At 33.8% G+C, this 12,131-nt stretch overlaps 1 pseudogene; it reads right to left on the reverse strand.

Moving 5' to 3' along the window:
• The window catches only part of LOC107020112, an 11,524-nt pseudogene extending 6,016 nt beyond the window's left edge, over window positions 1-5,508 (reverse strand).
• Window positions 5,509-12,131: the final 6,623 nt, after the last annotated feature.

Consider the following 12,131-nt stretch of genomic DNA (forward strand, 5'->3'; position numbering starts at 1 on the left):
ATGGGTAAATTGGTATCTATTGTAACAACCTGTTTAGTAGGTTCGAGCAGTAAAAAATTATTTTGGAAATAACTGACTGGGGCGACGGATCACGCGACGGACCGTCATGGTCACGACGGACCGTCGAGGGTCTTCGTTCCAAAACACTTCAACTCTGAAATCTGGGTACTGAGATCGACTCTCTGAACTTCACGACGGAACTGCAGGACGGACCGTCGTAGGTACGACGGACCGTCACAAACCCTTTACTGAATTTAACTCTCTGAACATTGTGACGGACCTGCAGGACGGACCGTCATAGACACGACGGACCGTCACAGGTTGCGTAACCCCAACTGGGTCGGATTTCTGCTAAAGGTTTTAAAGGGGTGTTTTGGACTATTCATGACAAACTTTATGAAATTAGTGGGGTAAGTTTAATAATTTATTTACTTGGGGGTTAAAGGAGATAACCTTGAAATAAATAATGGGTTACTTTTATCATAATGAATTATATGATAATTAGGGTAAAAGAAAAAGAATCTGGAGAAGAAAAAGAAAAAAAGATAGAAAGGGGAGAACGAGCGAGAGATAGAGAACGAAGAGGAAAGCAAAAGGCATTGGAGATATAGCTTGCTTGATCACGATTCTTCAGTGGAGGTAGGTTATGGTTTATGTCTATGTGATAGATAAACTCTAAATAGCGATTGATATGTATTGGGTGGTATTGTAAAGTCTTCTATATACTTGATTGTGTGTTTGTATGTTGTGATCGTATAATTGTGGTGGTTAGAATGATGAGATTGTTGAATCTTTAATCTTAAATCCTCTGTATTAAGATGACGCTTGACATAAAGAAAACTTGATGAACTGGAATAATGAGATTAGGGGATCGGAGTGTCACGTTCCGACACGTAGCATTAATGGATCGGAGTGTCACGTTCTGACACGTAGCCTTAGGGGATCGGAGTGTCACGTTCCGACACGGTAGTAATAATGGATCGGAGTGTCACGTTCCGACACGTAGCATTAGGGGATCAGAGTGTCACGTTCTGACAAGTAGCATTAGGGGATCGGAGTGACACGTTCCGACACGGTAGGAATAATGGATCGGAGTGTCACGTTCCGACACGATAAGAATAAAGAGAAGTAATCTTGAATTATGTTAATACACTAAATTTCGAAGAACCTATTTCCCAAATGAGTATGGTGTGGAGACTTGAGTCCTCATAGGTGTGCTTGGTGTTGTTGCCAAGGGTTCTTGTACTTGTTGATTGTCACCTGTTAAGTATTGTGATTGATTTTATATTATTATTCAGTATATATATTGCTTTCTATTTTGAGTTGGCTGATGATACCTACTCAGTACTTGTTCCTTGTACTGACCCCTACTTTTATTTCCTTCTTGTTGTCTGTGGAGTGCAGCAAGTGCACCGTTGACTTCGACTCGTCCGCAACTCTAGTCAATCTTCAGCACGTCAGATTTCAGGGTGAGCTATTATTCCTAGCTCGGACTGGATTCTCTCATTCACGTCTTGATGTCCTTGAAGTTCGGACATGGACCATCTGTTTACTTATTTTAGTTTCTTAAATACTCTTAGTCTTAGTAATTTGAGGATAGATGTTTTTGATGTGATGACTTCCAGATATTGGGGATGATAAGTATTATACTTTAAAAGCTTATTAATTTGTTATATTAATGAGTTTTGGGTCTTCCGCATTATATTTTGTTCATTATGGTTGAAATATTGGTAAACGTTGGGGTTTAGATTTGTTGGTTCGCTCACATAGGAGGATAAGTGTGGGTGCCACTCGCGGCTCGTTTTGGGTCGTGACATAATGGCATAAATGAGCATTTTCTTTAACGGTAATTACATAAATAAGTCAAACTTTTAACTGATAACATAAATGAGCCTTTTCTTAAAGTTCGATGGCATGTTTGAGCCTTTTCTCTTTTTGAAATGAGGAATCACATCGTTGTACATATTAAACTTTTTGTAATTTTCAAAAGGGTGTTTCCATGAACAGTACATCAAGGTCTTTCCTGATGTGCCACCTGATTTACTTAGATGAGTGTGTGGTAATTGAGCATACCTTCCGGAAATCTTCATATGAACATGTGAACTGGCGTCAGATTTGTGTTTTCAACAACACCCAAAAGTTAAACCTGTGAGTTTTCAGCTTCAACAACTATCAAAGGGGAGACATATGGGTGGCTAGTGGTTTGATTTATAAATTATATTAATAAGTTAAATTATGACAATTAGTTGAGCACCATGTATTTAAAAAAATATTTAAATAGTTTAGATTTAAAATCATTAAATAAGTGGTCAATTTTGAACCCAAAGGTGAATGACAAGGGTATTTTGGAGCCAATAGGTGGGTGAGAAAGGTATTTTGAAGCCAATTGATAGATAGAGGATATTTTTGTACCATTTCTAATATTTCAAAGGTATTTTAGGCCTCTTTTCCATAGATGAAAATCTTTTAAAACAATAGAAAACAACTAAATCTATTAAAGAATACAATATACTCAGTTTGTATATGAAAAAACAAGTAAACTCTGTGTATATAAAAATACAAATATCTCTGTGGGAGTTTTTCAAATGGACAACCATCACTATAAGGTATGTGATGGTACAATGTCTCACCCACTCTACCAGAATTATCCTATACTTTGTCAGGGTATAATACCTATTCACTAAGTGGATCCACTAGTCTATGATAAAAAGTATTAAGGAATCATCTAAAAAGTATAACCCTTTTTACCCACGTTGGCTACATGGTTTATGGGGATTGTGAGTTGTTTGAACTCTCCCCCATATCGGTGCTCAGTTCTACTCCCAAAATATAACTAAATCATATTCTTTAAGACATAACTCTTATAGTTACTCAAAACTCTTTCTCTTAAAGAGATGGTACTCAAATTGCTCAAAATTCTTTTGGAAATCAGAGTTTCCTCTTATCTTATATGTTAAAACATTTACTCTTGGGAATACATAGTTCTCATATAATTTTAAAGAAAATGAACTCAACTCTGTTCTATCTCAAAATCATTTCAAAATCATATTATAATATGATCATTGATGACTCAAGAAGTCATACTGCATAAACATTGATGGTATATATAGATATTGTACTACTCATGCGTTGATGGCATACTCGATTTTCATACTAATCATGTTTTGAAAAACTCTTTTATCAAAAATCATATTTACTTTCTCAAAACTTAGTTTAGGAACTCAAGTGTTGGCTTTAAAAAGCTTTTAAAAATTTATAACTCAAATCATAGAGTTCATGTGGAATTATGAACATGAACCACTCAACTTACAAATTTTAATAGAAATAAAGAACTTTAGTATTCAAAACTCGAGACTCAATAATACTACTCACTACTAGACTGCTTGACTTATAGGTTTCATGCGGAGTTATGGGCATGAATTACTCAAGTCAAGGACTTCATGGGTAACATGTAATAGTCCCATTATTAGGAATAAAATCTCAAAAGGGATTTGAAACTCAATACTTAAAACTTGAAGATACTACTCCACATAAAGATGCTTGATTTACAAAGTTCATGCGGAATTTATGGGCATGAACGACTCGACACAGGGGTATGCATAAAAATATGGAACTCATGTATACAAATCTTCTCATTCTCATACTTACTTCCTAAAAACTTAGTTCATATCGATAGTTGATCTCAAAGGATTCACAACTGAACTCAAAAGCTTTCTAGAACTCTACTCTTAACTTTTTCTTGAATTTGAATTAAGAATTCAAGAAATATGATTCATGATATGAAGTATCTCAATAACAATATAGAAATTTGATAATTAGGATTAGAACTTTTAAAAGAAATATGAACTGAAGAATGGAAGAACTCAAAATCAACTTATCTCAAGAATACTCAAATCTAGAGAAAGGATCCTAGATTACTCTTTTACTGAATAAACTAGTCCAACATGATTATAACCTTACATACTTGGAAGAATAAGGTTCTTTAATAATCTTGAAAAAAAACCTGATTAAAAGTCTTGACATAAAGAAAGCTTGATGAACTGGAATAATGAGATTAGGGGATCGGAGTGTCACGTTCCGACACGTAGAATTAATGGATCGGAGTGTCACGTTCCGACAAGTAGCCTTAGGGGATCGGAGTGTCATGTTCCGACACGGTAGTAATAATGGATCGGAGTGTCACGTTCCGACACGTAGCATTAGGGGATCGGAGTGTCACGTTCCGACACNAATAATGGACGGAGTGTCACGTTCCGACACGGTAGGAATAATGGATCGGAGTGTCACGTTCCGACACGATAAGAATAAAGAGAAGTAATCTTGAATTATGTTAATACACTAAATTTTGAAGAACCTATTTCCCAAATGGGTATGGTGTGGAGGCTTGAGTCCTCATAGGTGTGCTTGGTTTTGTTGCCAAGGGTTCTTGTACTTATTGATTGTCACCTGTTAAGTATTGTGATTGATTTTATATTATTATTCAGTATATATATTACTTTCTATTTTGAGTTGGCCGATGATACCTACTCAGTACTTGTTCCTTGTACTGACCCCTACTTTTATTTCCTTCTTGTTGTTTGTGGAGTGCAGCAAGTGCACCATTGACTTCGACTCATCCGCAACTCTAGCCAGTCTTCAGCACGTCAGATTTCAGGGTGAGCTATTATTCCTAGCTCAGACTGGATTCTCTCATTCACGTCTTGATGTCCTTGAAGTTCGGACATGGACCATCTGTTTACTTATTTTAGTTTCTTAAATACTCTTAGACTTAGTAATTTGAGAATAGATGTTCTTGATGTGATGACTTCCAGATTTTGGGGATGATAAGTATTATACTTTAAAAGCTTATTTATTTGTTATATTAATGAGTTTTGGGTCTTCCGCATTATATTTTGCTCATTATGGTTGAAATATTGGTAAACGTTGGGGTTTAGATTTGTTGGTTCGCTCACATAGGAGGATAAGTGTGGGTGCCACTCGCGGCTCGTTTTGGGTCGTGACATTTTCCTATAAAACTAAAGCATCAACTCTTTAATTTATCACAAACAAAAAAATAGAGTTCAAGTAAAAATTAATATCTAAGATATTTCATGAATATCTTGAATATTCATAGAGTTGCATAAACGACGTCAATACTGATACAACAACCTTACATGAATATGCATTGCATACACTCTGGGACTGGCAGTAATCATCTTCAAGTTGTCATCCCATCCAAGACCAATTTTGTTTAGTAGAGTTTGCACTATATTTCATGTGCTTCTTAGCGTTTTGAGATGATTCTCCACATGCTTCGGAGAACAGTTCATTCCTAATTATTCATTAATGGCATTCGAAACACGATTGAATGAGATAACCTTAAACTGATTGGTTGATTTATTTCCCTGCTTCACTTCATCCGCTAAGATCTCTAACATCAAATATCCATTGGCTTTGACCACCTAAACTGCTTCTCTCCTTTTTTGCCCATTATTTACTGTTACAGAAAACATTCAAACATAAGAAAGACTCCCCTACTCTCCAAGTTGAGGCTTTTGTTTAAAAATCTGATTCAAACAGCCACTTTTAAACTAGAAATTAACTTTTTCATGTGAGAAAAGTAATATCACAATATAGGCAGTCACTCATATAACATTCATAAGAAAGTTTACTTTCGTACTTTCAACATAATGAACAAGTAGGGAGCAGGGTGATTAACATCCATACAAGGAAATGATCACAACCAATATTTAGAGCAATGAACACAATATTCGGATGATTTCTTAAATCAATTTCAACAAAGCGACCAGAAAAGAATAAATATTCAACAAGGAAGTCAAAACTTTGAAGTAGACACTACAAAAACATATTACTCCCAATCTAATCCCATAACTGGTAAAACAAATGACTCTTTGACAACAACAAAAGCAAACAATAATGCAAAGAAATCTATGTCTGCTACTATAGCCAATGGTAAAGTAAACAACAATTATGTTAAAAAAACAGCAAGATACAGTTCACAAAATCAGGCCATCTAATAATTAAATCAGGAACTTTGACTTGATAGTTATACCTACTCTTTAAGAACATCTAATTCCAGTCAGACATCTTAATACACTAAAGTGTCCTATTCCTCCTCCTATCATAATCGGTAAACATGGCATGAGCAATTGCATCTCTTTTCGATGACCATTCTCTTGCTTCTTCACGCCTCTCTCATTGGATTTGATAGCTTTGACTCCCTTGAGGGCTTTGAGTAACTTGAACATTTTGAGGTTGAATTAGTGGTTCCACATCTACTTCTTTAATTATCATGTTGTTAGGCTCCAAATTAATTATGTGATTATGTAAAATGCATGAATCTAATACCACATCCACCTGAGTTTTAATGTCCCAAAAGGGTTCATTATCAATTATACAAAATCGTCGCTTCAGAATAGCAAAGGCATGTTCAACTGAGGATCTCAATGATGCATGCCGAAGATTGAATTATTCCTTTTCATTTTGGGGTGGACGATCACTTTACTCTTGTAAGTAATAGCGTACTCCATGATAAGGTGGAATGAATCCTTACGAAGTCCATATCCCGCATATCCAAGATAAAATTTATCTACAAAGTCATCATATAGTTAATTAATATACGTTGTCCACCTAATTTTTTTGATAAAACAATTTTAGATTGAATAAGATACCTTAAGGGATTTGAAACCTATGTGGTCTCTCTAACGCATCATTTGATATGCGAGAGTCATGAGCAGATCCTTCCCAACTAGCTAGTACATACGTGAACTTCAAATTAAAGTTAATGCAGCCAATACATTTTGTGTTGTTGTGCCTTTTCGATCACGAAATCTACTTTGTTGTTTAATAGGAACGGATGCAAGCACATGTGTGCCATCTATTGCTCCTTCACAATTCTATATACAACTAAGTTAATAATATGTACTATTTTTCATAAAATGATTAAAATTTTAGTATGTCACTTACAGCAAACCATGGATAATATCGATAGTTGTTCCTTATCTCCGGTTGAATAGTACCATCTGGTGGTTTTATAAGGATAGGGTAGAGCTTCAAAACTGCTTGAAGTACCATTTGAAAGCATCGATGATTAGATTCGATTGACCTATAGAAGTGTGATCCAATCTTGCGAAATCGTTCATTAAAACCAACGATCTCTAAAAATATTAATACTTGTTCTTGAATAGACATGTTTTTGCTTGAACTCAACAAATTGTTTCTTCTAAGAGCATTGCATAGTTCATAAAACACATGCTTGCTCATCCTTATTTGTCCTATACAATGAACATCAGTTCCATTCAAAATACTATTCATGTAAAATTCCCTTTCTTGATCTTTATTCCTATAAGGTTCTCTAGAAATGCTACTTTGATTTTTATAGGCTACATTAATTGCAACTCCGAAAGCTAAAACAGATGTAGCTACAGCTCCAACTATTGCATCATCTTCATCTTTGTTTGTCATATCCATCTGTTCCAACGACCAATATAACGTAATTGCATTTATGATATAACAAAGGAAAGAACATAATAAGAAAATATGCTAAGGCTTATAGCAACGTCTGATCAATTTTGAGGAAATCAATATATAAACCAGCAGAGAATTGAAATATCTTTCCTCCAAATTACCCAATAAAAAGGAAAAAAACAAGAAATCTAAAGGGAATACAAAGAATCCACGAAAGGTAGTTTGAATCCTAATTGCAGCCCATTCTTCCCTTACAGCCTTGAAATCCTTAAGAGGAGATCTAACCACAGCAGCAACAAACAGCTGTATAAGCATCATTGTTCATTGATGAACAATCAAACCCTCCTGACCCAACACCATTTCTCTGTTTCAAACCCTTAACATCACTCCTCCATATCTTCCATTTCTTAACCACAAACTAGAATCTAAAATCCTATTTCAAATCTACATATCTGTGAACATGTAACATTACACACACAACCAAACATACTTAGGTCAAATCCCAAAAAAATATGAAATAATCGAAAGTAATAGGCCACAATATATAGATTTACCAAAAAAGATTGAATCAAATGCATAAATTCACCAAATAAAGTCAAATTCAAACTCATGAGCAAGTATTTCAGCAGAGAAGCAAGTGAAAGATTAATATTTTGAAGAACTTCGCAATCAAAAATGGCACAACTATAATTATTGAAAGCATACCTTTGAATTTCTTACAGAAATATGAATGAGAAGAACAACAATGAGAACCCTAAATTTGGAGAGGAACAAGTTGGAGAAATAATAGAGAAACAGCCTCCTTCACTACGTTTGAGAGTGGCCAAGGGGATATGCTGAGGGGTGAAATTCGCTTGTTGCGCGTCGGCTTCTTTTCCAAAAAATGATTTCCGCAGATTTGTCACGAAAGTCGTTTTCCGCTGATTTTAGGAAAACAAGTAGTTTGGGAAAATGTTGGGTTTGTTGCAACCAAACAAAAGAAACATACCAAACACACCCTTAATGGTAAAAAGATTTGGATTTTGAATTTCAAAATGGTCCCTTTTCTCATCAATTTATCACCNCCCCGTCCCCCCCCCCCCTGCACCCCCCCAAAAAAAAATTAAATAAAAATAAAGTCTAAACCTTAAAATTCCCTATATATACTCTCTTCTTATCATTGTAAAGGATTGGATATTTTTAGTTGGAATTTTGGCAAGAATTTACAGAGAAAAGAATTGTTGAGTTACAGTACTCATATAAGAGAAACATCCTGAATATATATATATATATATATATTCCTCGGTTGTGTGTTACTGGAACCTGCCAAATTTCTGAAGTTCGAAGTTGGTATATTAGTCGCTCATAGCTCGTTTTTGTCTCAACTCGCTTCCTCGAAAAAGGTAATTTCCGTTCGACCTTAACTCGTTTTAGCATGCGTATTGTTTGCAATCTGAAGTTTACTGTTACATTCTTGTTCTTCCTCGCTCACATGTTTCCTTCCTTCTTCGGTTTATTATTGTTGTTTTGATGCAAGTTGATATATGTTGTGTTGCTGAAGCATTGGAATATTTGTTTGCGTTGATTTATGCCTAAAGTACTTTGGATTAAGAGGTTGATTCTTCCTTTGATTTGTATTTCCGAAGCTTGCTTTCTCGCTGATCTTCATTCATGTTGGGACGATATCTTTTAAGGTGACTGGAATGATACTTTGTTGTTAGTTTGGTCACCATGTCTACCTGTCTTATGTTTCAGAGTGTAAGATTTTAGTAGTGTTGAGTATTCTTTGCGAGTTTACTAAAGTCTTAATTTTGTTTGAGATTTATTCTTCATCTTCGAGCATCCTTAAAGCTGTCTAGCGAATAAATGGGTCTGTTGGATTTGTGTCTATGAACATTGCTTCGGCAGGTCCCTTTTTTCAGTGTTCTGCTTCCTTGGAGTGCTTCGAAAAATGTAGTCTGATTCTCTTTGATCTCGTTTAAGCTTAATATTAGCGCCTTTGTTCCCTATTGTCTTGAGTTTTAATCTTAGATGTCTGCACTTTCTTTTCTTTCAAATCCCTGCATGCTGTCCATAACACTTGAAAATGAGTTAATTTTATAGGATTGGTCTGATGTACTTTTTCTTCCCTACAATCACAATAACAAAAACAACTTTTAGCGGTATTAAATATTGACACTAACAAAGAGTGCTAAAGTCTTTAACGGCATTAGTTAAGTGCCATTAAAACTAAGGCATAACACATAAATATGCCCTTTAACTTGGCTTCGAATTACATTTATGCCCTTCAACTTTGGGTGTGCACAAGTAGACACTTAAACTTGTAGAAAGTTGAACAAATAGACACTCATGTCCTACATGTCATTCTACATGTCATTTTCCATCCTACGTGGTGTCTTACGTGTATTTTTCCATGTAGGACTCATGTGTTTATTTATTTACAAGTTTGATAGTTAAAGTGCCTGTTTGTGCATTATGAAAGTTGGAGATCAAAGTTAAAATTTGAAATCATGTTTAGGGTCAAGTATATGCATTATCCCTTAAAACTAATTTCGCTAAAGTTTTTAAGGACATACAAAGAATAACAATTGCTGCTAAAAATACATATTAGCGGCAATTAAGAATTAAATGCTGCTAATAATAATTTTTGTTGTAGTGAATGTTTGGGTGCTTTGAATTTTAATGTTTAGTGACTAAATTTTAACGTTAGTCATACTTCTAATGTTTAGTGACTAAATTTTAACGTTAGTCATACTTCTATGAGATTTGCATGATTTAGATGTTATTCCACTGTTTTGAGTGAGAGTTTGAGTGATGTCGGCTTTTTCTCATGTCTAATGTTTATTCATGGTCAAATGCTCAAGTCCATTCTATCAGTGCATGGATTTATTATTGGCTTTGTTTAGTTCCATATGAAATTTTTAAAATTTAATGACATCAATTCCAATAGTTTGTTCTATTTCTGATTGTGATAGTTGCTTCTTTATCATTTATCTTCATCTAGATAATTAGGCATAAGCCCATTATTCATTTGAGCATTCCTAGTCTAATTGCTTATCTATAATCATCTTACTATCCTATGTTAGTATCCTATGTTATCATGTGGGGGTTAGTTTAATTTTAAGTAAAGGTTCTTTAAATATTGTACGTTTTTCTTTGTCATCTTTGGATACATTGGCATAGCGAACTAATCATACTCATATTTACCTTATTTCTATTTTTATGTGTCTTGTTTGTACTGTATTGAATTAAAGTTTTTTGCCATCACTTTAATTTATATCTTATCTTGTTCTTTTCTATGCATGAACTGGCTCCTCTCGAGTCCTTGGAGACTCGTTTTCCTTGCATTTCGACGATTGGGCCTTAGAGGTCCAATTCTTGTTTCCATCGAGTCAGCTGAGCCTTTGGAGTTGACATACAGGTTGAAGGCATTCAATAGGGGCTGAAAAAGTGAATTTTCAGACCCAAAGGAGGCCTAAATGAGGTTGTATACTGATGTATACATTGGTATACATGGCCAAATGATGATATGTAGGTTCTGTTTTATATTTGCATTTTCAATCAAATTTGGATCACGTTACAGTTATTATTCATTCCAAAATTTCACTATTATTTTCATATTGCTTTAAACGTATAAGTTATTTTTTTCTTAAAATTCAAGAAAATTTTCATAGCTACATATTTCACTTCTTTTTTTTAGTAACCGGATAAATTTTGGCGTACAATATATGTTTCTATTTAAATTATAATATATGTTTTTGTATTAATTTTTTATTGATAGTATATTGCGTTTGTTTAATTGTACTATTGTATAGGACAGTGAATGATATATTAACTGTGTATGAATTATATGGACGGATTATAAATCTGTGTAGCGTCGAAGTCTGAATTTTTTTAATAGTGTATGAAGATTATACGAAACGTGTATCATTTGTGTATGAAAGTCCATTTATTTTTTTCAAAATTACAGTATCTGTTTCTAATGAAGTTAGAATATATGTTTTGTCTTAATTTTGTATAGCGGGTAGACCAAAACTTAAAAGATGGAAGAGGTTTGCTGACGTGAAATTCAAAAGAAAAAAAATGACTTGCAGTAGATGCCGTTAAGTTGGACACAATAGAAAAACATGTTCAAATATCCTGTGCAAAAACAATGATTTCGTAATGTTACATTGGTTATTGTGTTGTCTTGAATGTTAGAAACACGTTTTGTTTTATTGAGTGCAGTTGTTATCATTGAGATTTATAAAGTTTGATTTCATAAAAAATTGTCATATATATATATCATTTGTTTCTGTTACATATGTCAAAGTTCAATATGACATTCATAATTCATACAATGTTTATACATTATAAATATACATTGAACTATATTGTCATTCATAAAATGTTCATATAGTATTCATATAATGTTCATACAGTATTCATACAATGTTCATATATGTACCATTTATTTCTGTTACATATATCCAAGTTCAATATGGGATCATAATTAATACAATGTTTATACATTATATATGTACATTGAACTTTATTGTCATTCATAAAATGTTTATATAGTATTTATACAATGTCATATAAATACCATTTGTTTCTGTTACATATATCAAAGTTCAATATGACATTCATAATTTATACAATATTTATACATTTTTCATACAATGTTCATATATTTTTGCATATTG

The sequence above is a fragment of the Solanum pennellii genome, chromosome 5 (assembly GCF_001406875.1).
Source record: "Solanum pennellii chromosome 5, SPENNV200".
Taxonomy (NCBI): Eukaryota; Viridiplantae; Streptophyta; class Magnoliopsida; order Solanales; family Solanaceae; genus Solanum; species Solanum pennellii.